Genomic DNA, 20,511 nt, shown 5'->3' on the forward strand with positions numbered 1-20,511 from the left:
TACAATATCCACAAAACGTGCTTACCTCACAATACCTAACCCAACCTAACCTAACCATCACCGAAGTCAGAGAATTCGACATTGCCAAAATATCCACAAAAAGTTCTTATCCTACCAAATTTCACCCATATGAACCTAACGATCATCGAAATCAAAGAATTGGACATTGCCAAAATATCCACAAAACGTGCTTACCTCACTATACCTTATCCAACCTAACCTTACCATCACCGAAGTCAGAGAATTCGACATTGCCAAAATATCCACAAAAATTTCTTATCCTACAAAACCTCACCCATCTGAACCTAACCATCACCGAAATCAAAGAATTAGACATTGCCAAAATATCCACAAAACGTGCTTACCTCACCATATTTAACCCAACCTAACCTTATCATCACCGAAGTCAAAGAATTCGACATTGCCAAAATATCCACAAAAAGTTCTTATCCTACCAAACCTCTCCCATCTGAACCTAACCATCACTGAAATCAAAGAATTCGACATTGACAAAATATCCACAAAACGTGCTTCCCTCACCATACCTAACCCAACCTAACCTTACCATCACCGAAGTCCGAGAATTCGACATTGCCAAAATATCCACAAAAAGTTCTTATCCTACCAAACCTCACCCATCTGAACCTAACCATCACAGAAATTAAAGAATTAGGCTTGCCAAAATATCCACAAAACGTGTTTACCTCACAATACCTAACCTAACCTAACCTAACCATCACCGAAGTCAGAGAGTTCGACAATGCCAAAATATCCACAAAAAGTTCTTATCCTACCAAACCTCACCCATCTGAACCTAACCATCACCGAAATCAAAGAATTAGGCTTGACAAAATATCCATAAAACGTGCTTACCTCACAATACCTAACCCAACCTAACCTAACCATCACCGAAGTCAGAGAATTCGACATTGCCAAAATATCCACAAAAAGTTCTTATCCTACAAAACCTCACCCATCTGAACCTAACCATCACCGAAATCAAAGAATTGGATATTAATAAATAATCCACAAAACGAGTTTACCTCACAATACCTAACCCAACCTAACCTTACCATCACCGAAGTCAGAGAATTCGACATTGCCAAAATATCCACAAAAAGTTCTTATCCTACCAAACCTCACTTATCTGAACCTAACCATCACCGAAATCAAAGAATTAGACAATGATAAAATATCCACAAAACGTGCTTACTTCACAATACCTAACCCAACCTAACCTAACCATCACCGAAGTCAGAGAATTCGACATTGCCAAAATATCCACAAAAAGTTCTTATCCTACCAAACCTCACCCATCTGAACCTAACCATCACCGAAATCAAAGAATTGGATAATGATAAATAATCCACAAAACGAGTTTACCTCACAATACCTAACCCAACCTAACCTAACCATCACCGAAGTCAGAGAATTCGACATTGCCAAAATATCCACAAAAAGTTCTTATCCTACCAAACCTCACTTATCTGAACCTAACCATCACCGAAATCAAAGAATTAGACAATGATAAAATATCCACAAAACGTGCTTACTTCACAATACCTAACCCAACCTAACCTAACCATCACCGAAGTCAGAGAATTCGACATTGCCAAAATATCCACAAAAAGTTCTTATCCTACCAAACCTCACCCATCTGAACCTAACCATCACCGAAATCAAAGAATTGGATATTGATAAATAATCCACAAAACGAGTTTACCTCACAATACCTAACCCAACCTAACCTAACCATCACCGAAGTCAGAGAATTCGACATTGCCAAAATATCCACAAAAAGTTCTTATCCTACCAAACCTCACTTATCTGAACCTAACCATCACCGAAATCAAAGAATTAGGCTTGACAAAATATCCATAAAACGTGCTTACTTCACAATACCTAACCCAACCTAACCTAACCATCACCGAAGTCAGAGAATTCGACATTGCCAAAATATCCACAAAAAGTTCTTATCCTACCAAACCTCACCCATTCGAACCTAACCATCACCGAAATCAAAGAATTAGGCTTGACAAAATATCCATAAAACGTGCTTACCTCACAATACCTAACCCAACCTAACCTAACCATCACCGAAGTCAGAGAATTCGACATTGCCAAAATATCCACAAAAAGTTCTTATCCTACCAAACCTCACCCATCTGAACCTAACCATCACCGAAATCAAAAAATTGGATATTGATAAATAATCCACAAAACGAGTTTACCTCACAATACCTTACCCAACCTAACCTAACCATCACCGAAGTCAGAGAATTCGACATTGCCAAAATATCCACAAAAAGTTCTTATCCTACCAAACCTCACTTATCTGAACCTAACCATCACCGAAATCAAAGAATTAGACAATGATAAAATATCCACAAAACGTGCTTACTTCACAATACCTAACCCAACCTAACCTAACCATCACCGAAGTCAGAGAATTCGACATTGCCAAAATATCCACAAAAAGTTCTTATCCTACCAAACCTCACTTATCTGAACCTAACCATCACCGAAATCAAAGAATTAGGCTTGACAAAATATCCATAAAACGTGCTTACTTCACAATACCTAACCCAACCTAACCTAACCATCACCGAAGTCAGAGAATTCGACATTGCCAAAATATCCACAAAAAGTTCTTATCCTACCAAACCTCACCCATCTGAACCTAACCATCACCGAAATTAAAGAATTAGGCTTGACAAAATATCCACAAAACGTGCTTACCTCACAATACCAAACCCAACCTAACCTAACCATCACCGAAGTCAGAGAATTCAACAATGCCAAAATATCCACAAAAAGTTCTTATCCTACCAAACCTCACCCATCTGAACCTAACCATCACCGAAATCAAAGAATTAGGCTTGACAAAATATCCATAAAACGTGCTTACCTCACAATACCTAACCCAACCTAACCTAACCATCACCGAAGTCAGAGAATTCGACATTGCCAAAATATCCACAAAAAGTTCTTATCCTACCAAACCTCACCCATCTGAACCTAACCATCACCGAAATCAAAAAATTGGATATTGATAAATAATCCACAAAACGAGTTTACCTCACAATACCTTACCCAACCTAACCTAACCATCACCGAAGTCAGAGAATTCGACATTGCCAAAATATCCACAAAAAGTTCTTATCCTACCAAACCTCACTTATCTGAACCTAACCATCACCGAAATCAAAGAATTAGACAATGATAAAATATCCACAAAACGTGCTTACTTCACAATACCTAACCCAACCTAACCTAACCATCACCGAAGTCAGAGAATTCGACATTGCCAAAATATCCACAAAAAGTTCTTATCCTACCAAACCTCACCCATCTGAACCTAACCATCACCGAAATCAAAGAATTGGATATTGATAAATAATCCACAAAACGAGTTTACCTCACAATACCTAACCCAACCTAACCTAACCATCACCGAAGTCAGAGAATTCGACATTGCCAAAATATCCACAAAAAGTTCTTATCCTACCAAACCTCAGTTATCTGAACCTAACCATCACCGAAATCAAAGAATTAGACAATGATAAAATATCCACAAAACGTGCTTACTTCACAATACCTAACCCAACCTAACCTAACCATCACCGAAGTCAGAGAATTCGACATTGCCAAAATATCCACAAAAAGTTCTTATCCTACCAAACCTCACCCATCTGAACCTAACCATCACCGAAATCAAAGAATTGGATATTGATAAATAATCCACAAAACGAGTTTACCTCACAATACCTAACCCAACCTAACCTAACCATCACCGAAGTCAGAGAATTCGACATTGCCAAAATATCCACAAAAAGTTCTTATCCTACCAAACCTCACTTATCTGAACCTAACCATCACCGAAATCAAAGAATTAGGCTTGGCAAAATATCCATAAAACGTGCTTACTTCACAATACCTAACCCAACCTAACCTAACCATCACCGAAGTCAGAGAATTCGACATTGCCAAAATATCCACAAAAAGTTCTTATCCTACCAAACCTCACCCATCTGAACCTAACCTTCACCGAAATCAAAGAATTAGGCTTGACAAAATATCCACAAAACGTGCTTACCTCACAATACCAAACCCAACCTAACCTAACCATCACCGAAGTCAGAGAATTTGACAATGCCAAAATATCCACAAAAAGTTCTTATCCTACCAAACCTCACCCATCTGAACCTAACCATCACTGAAATCAAAGAATTAGGCTTGACAAAATATCCAAAAAACGTGCTTACCTCACAATACCTAACCCAACCTAACCTAACCATCACCGAAGTCAGAGAATTCGACATTGCCAAAATATCCACAAAAAGTTCTTATCCTACCAAACCTCACCCATCTGAACCTAACCATCACCGAAATCAAAGAATTGGATATTGATAAATAATCCACAAAACGAGTTTACCTCACAATACCTAACCCAACCTAACCTAACCATCACCGAAGTCAGAGAATTCGACATTGCCAAAATATCAACAAAAAGTTCTTATCCTACCAAACCTCACTTATCTGAACCTAACCATCACCGAAATCAAAGAATTAGACAATGATAAAATATCCACAAAACGTGCTTACTTCACAATACCTAACCCAACCTAACCTAACCATCACCGAAGTCAGAGAATTCGACATTGCCAAAATATCCACAAAAAGTTCTTATCCTACCAAACCTCACCCATCTGAACCTAACCATCACCGAAATCAAAGAATTGGATATTGATAAATAATCCACAAAACGAGTTTACCTCACAATACCTAACCCAACCTAACCTAACCATCACCGAAGTCAGAGAATTCGACATTGCCAAAATATCCACAAAAAGTTCTTATCCTACCAAACCTCACTTATCTGAACCTAACCATCACCGAAATCAAAGAATTAGGCTTGGCAAAATATCCATAAAACGTGCTTACTTCACAATACCTAACCCAACCTAACCTAACCATCACCGAAGTCAGAGAATTCGACATTGCCAAAATATCCACAAAAAGTTCTTATCCTACCAAACCTCACCCATCTGAACCTAACCATCACCGAAATCAAAGAATTAGGCTTGACAAAATATCCACAAAACGTGCTTACCTCACAATACCAAACCCAACCTAACCTAACCATCACCGAAGTCAGAGAATTTGACAATGCCAAAATATCCACAAAAAGTTCTTATCCTACCAAACCTCACCCATCTGAACCTAACCATCACCGAAATCAAAGAATTAGGCTTGACAAAATATCCAAAAAACGTGCTTACCTCACAATACCTAACCCAACCTAACCTAACCATCACCGAAGTCAGAGAATTCGACATTGCCAAAATATCCACAAAAAGTTCTTATCCTACCAAACCTCACCCATCTGAACCTAACCATCACCGAAATCAAAAAATTGGATATTGATAAATAATCCACAAAACGAGTTTACCTCACAATACCTTACCCAACCTAACCTAACCATCACCGAAGTCAGAGAATTCGACATTGCCAAAATATCCACAAAAAGTTCTTATCCTACCAAACCTCACTTATCTGAACCTAACCATCACCGAAATCAAAGAATTAGACAATGATAAAATATCCACAAAACGTGCTTACTTCACAATACCTAACCCAACCTAACCTAACCATCACCGAAGTCAGAGAATTCGACATTGCCAAAATATCCACAAAAAGTTCTTATCCTACCAAACCTCACCCATCTGAACCTAACCATCACCGAAATCAAAGAATTGGATATTGATAAATAATCCACAAAACGAGTTTACCTCACAATACCTAACCCAACCTAACCTAACCATCACCGAAGTCAGAGAATTCGACATTGCCAAAATATCCACAAAAAGTTCTTATCCTACCAAACCTCACTTATCTGAACCTAACCATCACCGAAATCAAAGAATTAGGCTTGACAAAATATCCATAAAACGTGCTTACTTCACAATACCTAACCCAACCTAACCTAACCATCACCGAAGTCAGAGAATTCGACATTGCCAAAATATCCACAAAAAGTTCTTATCCTACCAAACCTCACCCATCTGAACCTAACCATCACCGAAATCAAAGAATTGGACATTAATAAAATATCCACGAAACGTGCCTTTCTCACAATATCTTATCCAACCTAACCTAACCATCACCGAAGTCAGAGAATTCGACATTGCCAAAATATCCACAAAAAGTTCTTATCCTACAGAACCTCACCCATCTGAACCTAACCATCACCGAAATCAAAGAATTGGACATTGCGAAAATATCCACAAAACGTGCTTACTTCACAATACCTAAACCAACCTAACCTAACCATCACCGAAGTCAGAGAATTCGACATTGCCAAAATATCCACAAAAAGTTCTTATTCTACCAAACCTCACTTATCTGAACCTAACCATCACTGAAATCAAAGAATTGGACAATGATACAATATCCACAAAACGTGCTTACCTCACAATACCTAACCCAACCTAACCTAACCATCACCGAAGTCAGAGAATTCGACATTGCCAAAATATCCACAAAAAGTTCTTATCCTACCAAATTTCACCCATATGAACCTAACGATCATCGAAATCAAAGAATTGGACATTGCCAAAATATCCACAAAACGTGCTTACCTCACTATACCTTATCCAACCTAACCTTACCATCACCGAAGTCAGAGAATTCGACATTGCCAAAATATCCACAAAAATTTCTTATCCTACAAAACCTCACCCATCTGAACCTAACCATCACCGAAATCAAAGAATTAGACATTGCCAAAATATCCACAAAACGTGCTTACCTCACCATATTTAACCCAACCTAACCTTATCATCACCGAAGTCAAAGAATTCGACATTGCCAAAATATCCACAAAAAGTTCTTATCCTACCAAACCTCTCCCATCTGAACCTAACCATCACTGAAATCAAAGAATTCGACATTGACAAAATATCCACAAAACGTGCTTCCCTCACCATACCTAACCCAACCTAACCTTACCATCACCGAAGTCCGAGAATTCGACATTGCCAAAATATCCACAAAAAGTTCTTATCCTACCAAACCTCACCCATCTGAACCTAACCATCACAGAAATTAAAGAATTAGGCTTGCCAAAATATCCACAAAACGTGTTTACCTCACAATACCTAACCTAACCTAACCTAACCATCACCGAAGTCAGAGAGTTCGACAATGCCAAAATATCCACAAAAAGTTCTTATCCTACCAAACCTCACCCATCTGAACCTAACCATCACCGAAATCAAAGAATTAGGCTTGACAAAATATCCATAAAACGTGCTTACCTCACAATACCTAACCCAACCTAACCTAACCATCACCGAAGTCAGAGAATTCGACATTGCCAAAATATCCACAAAAAGTTCTTATCCTACAAAACCTCACCCATCTGAACCTAACCATCACCGAAATCAAAGAATTGGATATTAATAAATAATCCACAAAACGAGTTTACCTCACAATACCTAACCCAACCTAACCTTACCATCACCGAAGTCAGAGAATTCGACATTGCCAAAATATCCACAAAAAGTTCTTATCCTACCAAACCTCACTTATCTGAACCTAACCATCACCGAAATCAAAGAATTAGACAATGATAAAATATCCACAAAACGTGCTTACTTCACAATACCTAACCCAACCTAACCTAACCATCACCGAAGTCAGAGAATTCGACATTGCCAAAATATCCACAAAAAGTTCTTATCCTACCAAACCTCACCCATCTGAACCTAACCATCACCGAAATCAAAGAATTGGATAATGATAAATAATCCACAAAACGAGTTTACCTCACAATACCTAACCCAACCTAACCTAACCATCACCGAAGTCAGAGAATTCGACATTGCCAAAATATCCACAAAAAGTTCTTATCCTACCAAACCTCACTTATCTGAACCTAACCATCACCGAAATCAAAGAATTAGACAATGATAAAATATCCACAAAACGTGCTTACTTCACAATACCTAACCCAACCTAACCTAACCATCACCGAAGTCAGAGAATTCGACATTGCCAAAATATCCACAAAAAGTTCTTATCCTACCAAACCTCACCCATCTGAACCTAACCATCACCGAAATCAAAGAATTGGATATTGATAAATAATCCACAAAACGAGTTTACCTCACAATACCTAACCCAACCTAACCTAACCATCACCGAAGTCAGAGAATTCGACATTGCCAAAATATCCACAAAAAGTTCTTATCCTACCAAACCTCACTTATCTGAACCTAACCATCACCGAAATCAAAGAATTAGGCTTGACAAAATATCCATAAAACGTGCTTACTTCACAATACCTAACCCAACCTAACCTAACCATCACCGAAGTCAGAGAATTCGACATTGCCAAAATATCCACAAAAAGTTCTTATCCTACCAAACCTCACCCATTCGAACCTAACCATCACCGAAATCAAAGAATTAGGCTTGACAAAATATCCATAAAACGTGCTTACCTCACAATACCTAACCCAACCTAACCTAACCATCACCGAAGTCAGAGAATTCGACATTGCCAAAATATCCACAAAAAGTTCTTATCCTACCAAACCTCACCCATCTGAACCTAACCATCACCGAAATCAAAAAATTGGATATTGATAAATAATCCACAAAACGAGTTTACCTCACAATACCTTACCCAACCTAACCTAACCATCACCGAAGTCAGAGAATTCGACATTGCCAAAATATCCACAAAAAGTTCTTATCCTACCAAACCTCACTTATCTGAACCTAACCATCACCGAAATCAAAGAATTAGACAATGATAAAATATCCACAAAACGTGCTTACTTCACAATACCTAACCCAACCTAACCTAACCATCACCGAAGTCAGAGAATTCGACATTGCCAAAATATCCACAAAAAGTTCTTATCCTACCAAACCTCACTTATCTGAACCTAACCATCACCGAAATCAAAGAATTAGGCTTGACAAAATATCCATAAAACGTGCTTACTTCACAATACCTAACCCAACCTAACCTAACCATCACCGAAGTCAGAGAATTCGACATTGCCAAAATATCCACAAAAAGTTCTTATCCTACCAAACCTCACCCATCTGAACCTAACCATCACCGAAATTAAAGAATTAGGCTTGACAAAATATCCACAAAACGTGCTTACCTCACAATACCAAACCCAACCTAACCTAACCATCACCGAAGTCAGAGAATTCAACAATGCCAAAATATCCACAAAAAGTTCTTATCCTACCAAACCTCACCCATCTGAACCTAACCATCACCGAAATCAAAGAATTAGGCTTGACAAAATATCCATAAAACGTGCTTACCTCACAATACCTAACCCAACCTAACCTAACCATCACCGAAGTCAGAGAATTCGACATTGCCAAAATATCCACAAAAAGTTCTTATCCTACCAAACCTCACCCATCTGAACCTAACCATCACCGAAATCAAAAAATTGGATATTGATAAATAATCCACAAAACGAGTTTACCTCACAATACCTTACCCAACCTAACCTAACCATCACCGAAGTCAGAGAATTCGACATTGCCAAAATATCCACAAAAAGTTCTTATCCTACCAAACCTCACTTATCTGAACCTAACCATCACCGAAATCAAAGAATTAGACAATGATAAAATATCCACAAAACGTGCTTACTTCACAATACCTAACCCAACCTAACCTAACCATCACCGAAGTCAGAGAATTCGACATTGCCAAAATATCCACAAAAAGTTCTTATCCTACCAAACCTCACCCATCTGAACCTAACCATCACCGAAATCAAAGAATTGGATATTGATAAATAATCCACAAAACGAGTTTACCTCACAATACCTAACCCAACCTAACCTAACCATCACCGAAGTCAGAGAATTCGACATTGCCAAAATATCCACAAAAAGTTCTTATCCTACCAAACCTCAGTTATCTGAACCTAACCATCACCGAAATCAAAGAATTAGACAATGATAAAATATCCACAAAACGTGCTTACTTCACAATACCTAACCCAACCTAACCTAACCATCACCGAAGTCAGAGAATTCGACATTGCCAAAATATCCACAAAAAGTTCTTATCCTACCAAACCTCACCCATCTGAACCTAACCATCACCGAAATCAAAGAATTGGATATTGATAAATAATCCACAAAACGAGTTTACCTCACAATACCTAACCCAACCTAACCTAACCATCACCGAAGTCAGAGAATTCGACATTGCCAAAATATCCACAAAAAGTTCTTATCCTACCAAACCTCACTTATCTGAACCTAACCATCACCGAAATCAAAGAATTAGGCTTGGCAAAATATCCATAAAACGTGCTTACTTCACAATACCTAACCCAACCTAACCTAACCATCACCGAAGTCAGAGAATTCGACATTGCCAAAATATCCACAAAAAGTTCTTATCCTACCAAACCTCACCCATCTGAACCTAACCTTCACCGAAATCAAAGAATTAGGCTTGACAAAATATCCACAAAACGTGCTTACCTCACAATACCAAACCCAACCTAACCTAACCATCACCGAAGTCAGAGAATTTGACAATGCCAAAATATCCACAAAAAGTTCTTATCCTACCAAACCTCACCCATCTGAACCTAACCATCACTGAAATCAAAGAATTAGGCTTGACAAAATATCCAAAAAACGTGCTTACCTCACAATACCTAACCCAACCTAACCTAACCATCACCGAAGTCAGAGAATTCGACATTGCCAAAATATCCACAAAAAGTTCTTATCCTACCAAACCTCACCCATCTGAACCTAACCATCACCGAAATCAAAAAATTGGATATTGATAAATAATCCACAAAACGAGTTTACCTCACAATACCTTACCCAACCTAACCTAACCATCACCGAAGTCAGAGAATTCGACATTGCCAAAATATCCACAAAAAGTTCTTATCCTACCAAACCTCACTTATCTGAACCTAACCATCACCGAAATCAAAGAATTAGACAATGATAAAATATCCACAAAACGTGCTTACTTCACAATACCTAACCCAACCTAACCTAACCATCACCGAAGTCAGAGAATTCGACATTGCCAAAATATCCACAAAAAGTTCTTATCCTACCAAACCTCACCCATCTGAACCTAACCATCACCGAAATCAAAGAATTGGACATTGCCAAAATATCCACAAAACGTACTTACCTCACAATACCTAACCCAACCTAACCTAACCATCACCGAAGTCAGAGAATCCAACATTGCCAAAATATCCAAAAAAAATTAATACCCCACCAAACCTAAGCATCTGAACCTAACCATCACCGAAATCGAAAAAATTGACATTGCCAAAATATCTACAAAACGAGCTTTCCTCACTATACCTTATCCAACTTAACCTAACCATCACCGAAGTCAGAGAATTCGACAATGCCAAAATATCCACAAAAAGTTCTTATCCTACCAAACCTCACCCATCTGAACCTAACCATCACCGAAATTAAAGAATTAGGCTTGCCAAAATATCCACAAAACGTGCTTACCTCACAACACTTAACCTAACCTAACCTAACCATCACCGAAGTCAGAGAATTCGACATTGCCAAAATATCCACAAAAAGTTCTTATCCCACCAAACCTCACTTATCTGAACCTAACCATCACCGAAATCAAAGAATTAGACAATGATAAAATATCCACAAAACGTGCTTACTTCACAATACCTAACCCAACCTAACCTAACCATCACCGAAGTCAGAGAATTCGACATTGCCAAAATATCCACAAAAAGTTCTTATCCTACCAAACCTCACCCATCTGAACCTAACCATCACCGAAATCAAAGAATTGGATATTGATAAATAATCCACAAAACGAGTTTACCTCACAATACCTAACCCAACCTAACCTAACCATCACCGAAGTCAGAGAATTCGACATTGCCAAAATATCCACAAAAAGTTCTTATCCTACCAAACCTCACTTATCTGAACCTAACCATCACCGAAATCAAAGAATTAGACAATAATAAAATATCCACAAAACGTGCTTACTTCCTAATACCTAACCCAACCTAACCTAACCATCACCGAAGTCAGAGAATTCGACATTGCCAAAATATCCACAAAAAGTTCTTATCCTACCAAACCTCACCCATCTGAACCTAACCATCACCGAAATCAAAGAATTGGATATTGATAAATAATCCACAAAACGAGTTTACCTCACAATACCTAACCCAACCTAACCTAACCATCACCGAAGTCAGAGAATTCGACATTGCCAAAATATCCACAAAAAGTTCTTATCCTACCAAACCTCACTTATCTGAACCTAACCATCACCGAAATCAAAGAATTAGGCTTGACAAAATATCCATAAAACGTGCTTACTTCACAATACCTAACCCAACCTAACCTAACCATCACCGAAGTCAGAGAATTCGACATTGCCAAAATATCCACAAAAAGTTCTTATCCTACCAAACCTCACCCATCTGAACCTAACCATCACCGAAATCAAAGAATTAGGCTTGACAAAATATCCACAAAACGTGCTTACCTCACAATACCAAACCCAACCTAACCTAACCATCACCGAAGTCAGAGAATTCAACAATGCCAAAATATCCACAAAAAGTTCTTATCCTACCAAACCTCACCCATCTGAACCTAACCATCACCGAAATCAAAGAATTAGGCTTGACAAAATATCCATAAAACGTGCTTACCTCACAATACCTAACCCAACCTAACCTAACCATCACCGAAGTCAGAGAATTCGACATTGCCAAAATATCCACAAAAAGTTCTTATCCTACCAAACCTCACTTATCTGAACCTAACCATCACCGAAATCAAAGAATTAGACAATGATAAAATATCCACAAAACGTGCTTACTTCACAATACCTAACCCAACCTAACCTAACCATCACCGAAGTCAGAGAATTCGACATTGCCAAAATATCCACAAAAAGTTCTTATCCTACCAAACCTCACCCATCTGAACCTAACCATCACCGAAATCAAAGAATTGGATATTGATAAATAATCCACAAAACGAGTTTACCTCACAATACCTAACCCAACCTAACCTAACCATCACCGAAGTCAGAGAATTCGACATTGCCAAAATATCCACAAAAAGTTCTTATCCTACCAAACCTCACTTATCTGAACCTAACCATCACCGAAATCAAAGAATTAGACAATAATAAAATATCCACAAAACGTGCTTACTTCCTAATACCTAACCCAACCTAACCTAACCATCACCGAAGTCAGAGAATTCGACATTGCCAAAATATCCACAAAAAGTTCTTATCCTACCAAACCTCACCCATCTGAACCTAACCATCACCGAAATCAAAAAATTGGATATTGATAAATAATCCACAAAACGAGTTTACCTCACAATACCTTACCCAACCTAACCTAACCATCACCGAAGTCAGAGAATTCGACATTGCCAAAATATCCACAAAAAGTTCTTATCCTACCAAACCTCACTTATCTGAACCTAACCATCACCGAAATCAAAGAATTAGACAATGATAAAATATCCACAAAACGTGCTTACTTCACAATACCTAACCCAACCTAACCTAACCATCACCGAAGTCAGAGAATTCGACATTGCCAAAATATCCACAAAAAGTTATTATCCTACCAAACCTCACCCATCTGAACCTAACCATCACGTAAATCAAAGAATTGGACATTGCCAAAATATCCACAAAACGTTCTTACCTCACAATACCTAACCCAACCTAACCTAACCATCACCGAAGTCAGAGAATCCAACATTGCCAAAATATCCAAAAAAAATTAATACCCCACCAAACCTAAGCATCTGAACCTAACCATCACCGAAATCGAAAAAATGGACATTGCCAAAATATCTACAAAACGAGCTTTCCTCACTATACCTTATCCAACTTAACCTAACCATCACCGAAGTCAGAGAATTCGACAATGCCAAAATATCCACAAAAAGTTCTTATCCTACCAAACCTCACCCATCTGAACCTAACCATCACCGAAATTAAAGAATTAGGCTTGCCAAAATATCCACAAAACGTGCTTACCTCACAATACTTAACCCAACCTAACCTAACCATCACCGAAGTCAGAGAATTCGACATTGCCAAAATATCCACAAAAAGTTCTTATCCTACAAAACCTCACTTATCTGAACCTAACCATCACCGAAATCAAAGAATTAGACAATGATAAAATATCCACAAAACGTGCTTACTTCACAATACCTAACCCAACCTAACCTAACCATCACCGAAGTCAGAGAATTCGACATTGCCAAAATATCCACAAAAAGTTCTTATCCTACCAAACCTCACCCATCTGAACCTAACCATCACCGAAATCAAAGAATTGGATATTGATAAATAATCCACAAAACAAGTTTACCTCACAATACCTAACCCAACCTAACCTAACCATCACCGAAGTCAGAGAATTCGACATTGCCAAAATATCCACAAAAAGTTCTTATCCTACCAAACCTCACTTATCTGAACCTAACCATCACCGAAATCAAAGAATTAGGCTTGACAAAATATCCATAAAACGTGCTTACTTCACAATACCTAACCCAACCTAACCTAACCATCACCGAAGTCAGAGAATTCGACATTGCCAAAATATCCACAAAAAGTTCTTATCCTACCAAACCTCACCCATCTGAACCTAACCATCACCGAAATCAAAGAATTAGGCTTGACAAAATATCCACAAAACGTGCTTACTTCACAATACCAAACCCAACCTAACCTAACCATCACCGAAGTCAGAGAATTCGACAATGCCAAAATATCCACAAAAAGTTCTTATCCTACCAAACCTCACCCATCTGAACCTAACCATCACCGAAATCAAAGAATTAGGCTTGACAAAATATCCATAAAACGTGCTTACCTCACAATACCTAACCCAACCTAACCTAACCATCACCGAAGTCAGAGAATTCGACATTGCCAAAATATCCACAAAAAGTTCTTATCCTACCAAACCTCACCCATCTGAACCTAACCATCACCGAAATCAAAGAATTAGGCTTGACAAAATATCCATAAAACGTGCTTACCTCACAATACCTAACCCAACCTAACCTAACCATCACCGAAGTCAGAGAATTCGACAATGCCAAAATATCCACAAAAAGTTCTTATCCTACCAAACCTCACCCATCTGAACCTGACCATCACCGAAATTAAAGAATTAGGCTTGCCAAAATATCCACAAAACGTGCTTACCTCACAATACTTAACCCAACCTAACCTAACCATCACCGAAGTCAGAGAATTCGACATTGCCAAAATATCCACAAAAAGTTCTTATCCTACCAAACCTCACTTATCTGATCCTAACCATCACCGAAATCAAAGAATTAGACAATGATAAAATATCCACAAAACGTGCTTACTTCACAATACCTAACCCAACCTAACCTAACCATCACCGAAGTCAGAGAATTCGACATTGCCAAAATATCCACAAAAAGTTCTTATCCTACCAAACCTCACCCATCTGAACCTAACCATCACCGAAATCAAAGAATTGGACATTAATAAAATATCCACAAAACGTGCCTATCTCACAATATCTTATCCAACCTAACCTAACCATCACCGAAGTCAGAGAATTCAACATTGCCAAAATATCCACAAAAAGTTCATACCCCACCAAACCTCACCCATCTGAACCTAACCATCACCGAAATCGAAGAAATGGACATTGCCAAAATATCCACAAAACGTGCTTACCTCACTATACCTTATCCAACTTAACCTAACCATCACCGAAGTCAGAGAATTCGACAATGCCAAAATATCCACAAAAAGTTCTTATCCTACCAAACCTCACCCATCTGAACCTAACCATCACCGAAATTAAAGAATTAGGCTTGCCAAAATATCCACAAAACGTGCTTACCTCACAATACTTAACCCAACCTAACCTAACCATCACCGAAGTCAGAGAATTCGACATTGCCAAAATATCCACAAAAAGTTCTTATCCTACCAAACCTCACTTATCTGAACCTAACCATCACCGAAATCAAAGAATTAGACAATGATAAAATATCCACAAAACGTGCTTACTTCACAATACCTAACCCAACCTAACCTAACCATCACCGAAGTCAGAGAATTCGACATTGCCAAAATATCCACAAAAAGTTCTTATCCTACCAAACCTCACCCATCTGAACCTAACCATCACCGAAATCAAAGAATTGGACATTAATAAAATATCCACAAAACGTGCCTATCTCACAATATCTTATCCAACCTAACCTAACCATCACCGAAGTCAGAGAATTCGACATTGCCAAATATCCACAAAAAGTTCTTATCCTACAGAACCTCACCCATCTGAACCTAACCATCACCGAAATCAAAGAATTGGACATTGCAAAAATATCCACAAAACGTGCTTACCTCACTATACCTTATCCAACCTAACCTAACCATCACCGAAGTCAGAGAATTCGACATTGCCAAAATATCCACAAAAAGTTCTTATCCTACCAAACCTCACCCATCTGAACCTAACCATCACCGAAATCAAAGAATTGGACATTAATAAAATATCCACAAAACGTGCTTATCTCACAATATCTTATCCAACCTAACCTAACCATCACCGAAGTCAGAGAATTCAACATTGCCAAAATATCCACAAAAAGTTCATACCCCACCAAACCTCACCCATCTGAACCTAACCATCACCGAAATCGAAGAAATGGACATTGCCAAAATATCCACAAAACGTGCTTACCTCACTATACCTTATCCAACTTAACCTAACCATCACCGAAGTCAGAGAATTCGACAATGCCAAAATATCCACAAAAAGTTCTTATCCTACCAAACCTCTTCCATCTGAACCTAACCATCACCGAAATTAAAGAATTAGGCTTGCCAAAATATCCACAAAACGTGCTTACCTCACAATACTTAACCCAACCTAACCTAACCATCACCGAAGTCAGAGAATTCGACATTGCCAAAATATCCACAAAAAGTTCTTATCCTACCAAACCTCACTTATCTGAACCTAACCATCACCGAAATCAAAGAATTAGACAATGATAAAATATCCACAAAACGTGCTTACTTCACAATACCTAACCCAACCTAACCTAACCATCACCGAAGTCAGAGAATTCGACATTGCCAAAATATCCACAAAAAGTTCTTATCCTACCAAACCTCACCCATCTGAACCTAACCATCACCGAAATCAAAGAATTGGACATTAATAAAATATCCACAAAACGTGCCTATCTCACAATATCTTATCCAACCTAACCTAACCATCACCGAAGTCAGAGAATTCGACAATGCCAAAATATCCACAAAAAGTTCTTATCCTACCAAACCTCACCCATCTGAACCTAACCATCACCGAAATCAAAGAATTAGGCTTGACAAAATATCCATAAAACGTGCTTACCTCACAATACCTAACCCAACCTAACCTAACCATCACCGAAGTCAGAGAATTCGACATTGCCAAAATATCCACAAAAAGTTCTTATCCTACCAAACCTCACCCATCTGAACCTAACCATCACCGAAATCAAAAAATTGGATATTGATAAATAATCCACAAAACGAGTTTACCTCACAATACCTTACCCAACCTAACCTAACCATCACCGAAGTCAGAGAATTCGACATTGCCAAAATATCCACAAAAAGTTCTTATCCTACCAAACCTCACTTATCTGAACCTAACCATCACCAAAATCAAAGAATTAGACATTGCCAAAATATCCACAAAACGTACTCACCTCACAATACCTAACCCAACCTAACCTAACCATCACCGAAGTCAGAGAATCCAACATTGCCAAAATATCCAAAAAAAATTAATACCCCACCAAACCTAAGCATCTGAACCTAACCATCACCGAAATCGAAAAAATGGACATTGCCAAAATATCTACAAAACGAGCTTTCCTCACTATACTTTATCCAACCTAACCTAACCATCACTGAAGTCAGAGAATTCGACATTGCCAAAATATCCACAAAAAGTTCTTATCCTACCAAACCTCACCCATCTGAACCTAACCATCACCGAAATTAAAGAATTCGACATTGCCAAAATCTCCACAAAACGTGCTTACCTCACTATACCTTATCCAACTTAACCTAACCATCACCGAAGTCAGAGAATTCGACAATGCCAAAATATCCACAAAAAGTTCTTATCCTACCAAACCTCACCCATCTGAACCTAACCATCACCGAAATTAAAGAATTAGGCTTGCCAAAATATCCACAAAACGTGCTTACCTCACAATACTTAACCCAACCTAACCTAACCATCACCGAAGTCAGAGAATTCGACATTGCCAAAATATCCACAAAAAGTTCTTATCCTACCAAACCTCACTTATCTGAACCTAACCATCACCGAAATCAAAGAATTAGACAATGATAAAATATCCACAAAACGTGCTTACTTCACAATACCTAACCCAACCTAACCTAACCATCACCGAAGTCAGAGAATTCGACATTGCCAAAATATCCACAAAAAGTTCTTATCCTACCAAACCTCACCCATCTGAACCTAACCATCACCGAAATCAAAGAATTGGACATTGCCAAAATATCCACAAAACGTTCTTACCTCACAATACCTAACCCAACCTAACCTAACCATCACCGAAATCAGAGAATCCAACATTGCCAAAATATCCAAAAAAAATTAATACCCCACCAAACCTAAGCATCTGAACCTAACCATCACCGAAATCAAAAAAATGGACATTGCCAAAATATCTACAAAACGAGCTTTCCTCACTATACCTTATCCAACTTAACCTAACCATCACCGAAGTCAGAGAATTCGACAATGCCAAAATATCCACAAAAAGTTCTTATCCTACCAAACCTCACCCATCTGAACCTAACCATCACCGAAATTAAAGAATTAGGCTTGCCAAAATATCCACAAAACGTGCTTACCTCACAATACTTAACCCAACCTAACCTAACCATCACCGAAGTCAGAGAATTCGACATTGCCAAAATATCCACAAAAAGTTCTTATCCTACCAAACCTCACTTATCTGAACCTAACCATCACCGAAATCAAAGAATTAGACAATGATAAAATATCCACAAAACGTGCTTACTTCACAATACCTAACCCAACCTAACCTAACCATCACCGAAGTCAGAGAATTCGACATTGCCAAAATATCCACAAAAAGTTCTTATCCTACCAAACCTCACCCATCTGAACCTAACCATCACCGAAATCAAAGAATTGGATATTGATAAATAATCCACAAAACGAGTTTACCTCACAATACCTAACCCAACCTAACCTAACCATCACCGAAGTCAGAGAATTCGACATTGCCAAAATATCCACAAAAAGTTCTTATCCTACCAAACCTCAGTTATCTGAACCTAACCATCACCGAAATCAAAGAATTAGACAATGATAAAATATCCACAAAACGTGCTTACTTCACAATACCTAACCCAACCTAACCTAACCATCACCGAAGTCAGAGAATTCGACATTGCCAAAATATCCACAAAAAGTTCTTATCCTACCAAACCTCACCCATCTGAACCTAACCATCACCGAAATCAAAGAATTGGATATTGATAAATAATCCACAAAACGAGTTTACCTCACAATACCTAACCCAACCTAACCTCACCATCACCGAAGTCAGAGAATTCGACATTGCCAAAATATCCACAAAAAGTTCTTATCCTACCAAACCTCACTTATCTGAACCTAACCATCACCGAAATCAAAGAATTGGACATTAATAAAATATCCACAAAACGTGCCTATCTCACAATATCTTATCCAACCTAACCTAACCATCACCGAAGTCAGAGAATTCGACAATGCCAAAATATCCACAAAAAGTTCTTATCCTACCAAACCTCACCCATCTGAACCTAACCATCACCGAAATCAAAGAATTAGGCTTGACAAAATATCCATAAAACGTGCTTACCTCACAATACCTAACCCAACCTAACCTAACCATCACCGAAGTCAGAGAATTCGACATTGCCAAAATATCCACAAAAAGTTCTTATCCTACCAAACCTCACCCATCTGAACCTAACCATCACCGAAATCAAAAAATTGGATATTGATAAATAATCCACAAAACGAGTTTACCTCACAATACCTTACCCAACCTAACCTAACCATCACCGAAGTCAGAGAATTCGACATTGCCAAAATATCCACAAAAAGTTCTTATCCTACCAAACCTCACTTATCTGAACCTAACCATCACCGAAATCAAAGAATTAGACATTGCCAAAATATCCACAAAACGTACTCACCTCACAATACCTAACCCAACCTAACCTAACCATCACCGAAGTCAGAGAATCCAACATTGCCAAAATATCCAAAAAAAATTAATACCCCACCAAACCTAAGCATCTGAACCTAACCATCACCGAAATCGAAA

This window comes from Arctopsyche grandis, unplaced genomic scaffold, assembly GCF_051622035.1.
Source record: "Arctopsyche grandis isolate Sample6627 unplaced genomic scaffold, ASM5162203v2 HiC_scaffold_32, whole genome shotgun sequence".
Classification (NCBI taxonomy): Eukaryota; Metazoa; Arthropoda; class Insecta; order Trichoptera; family Hydropsychidae; genus Arctopsyche; species Arctopsyche grandis.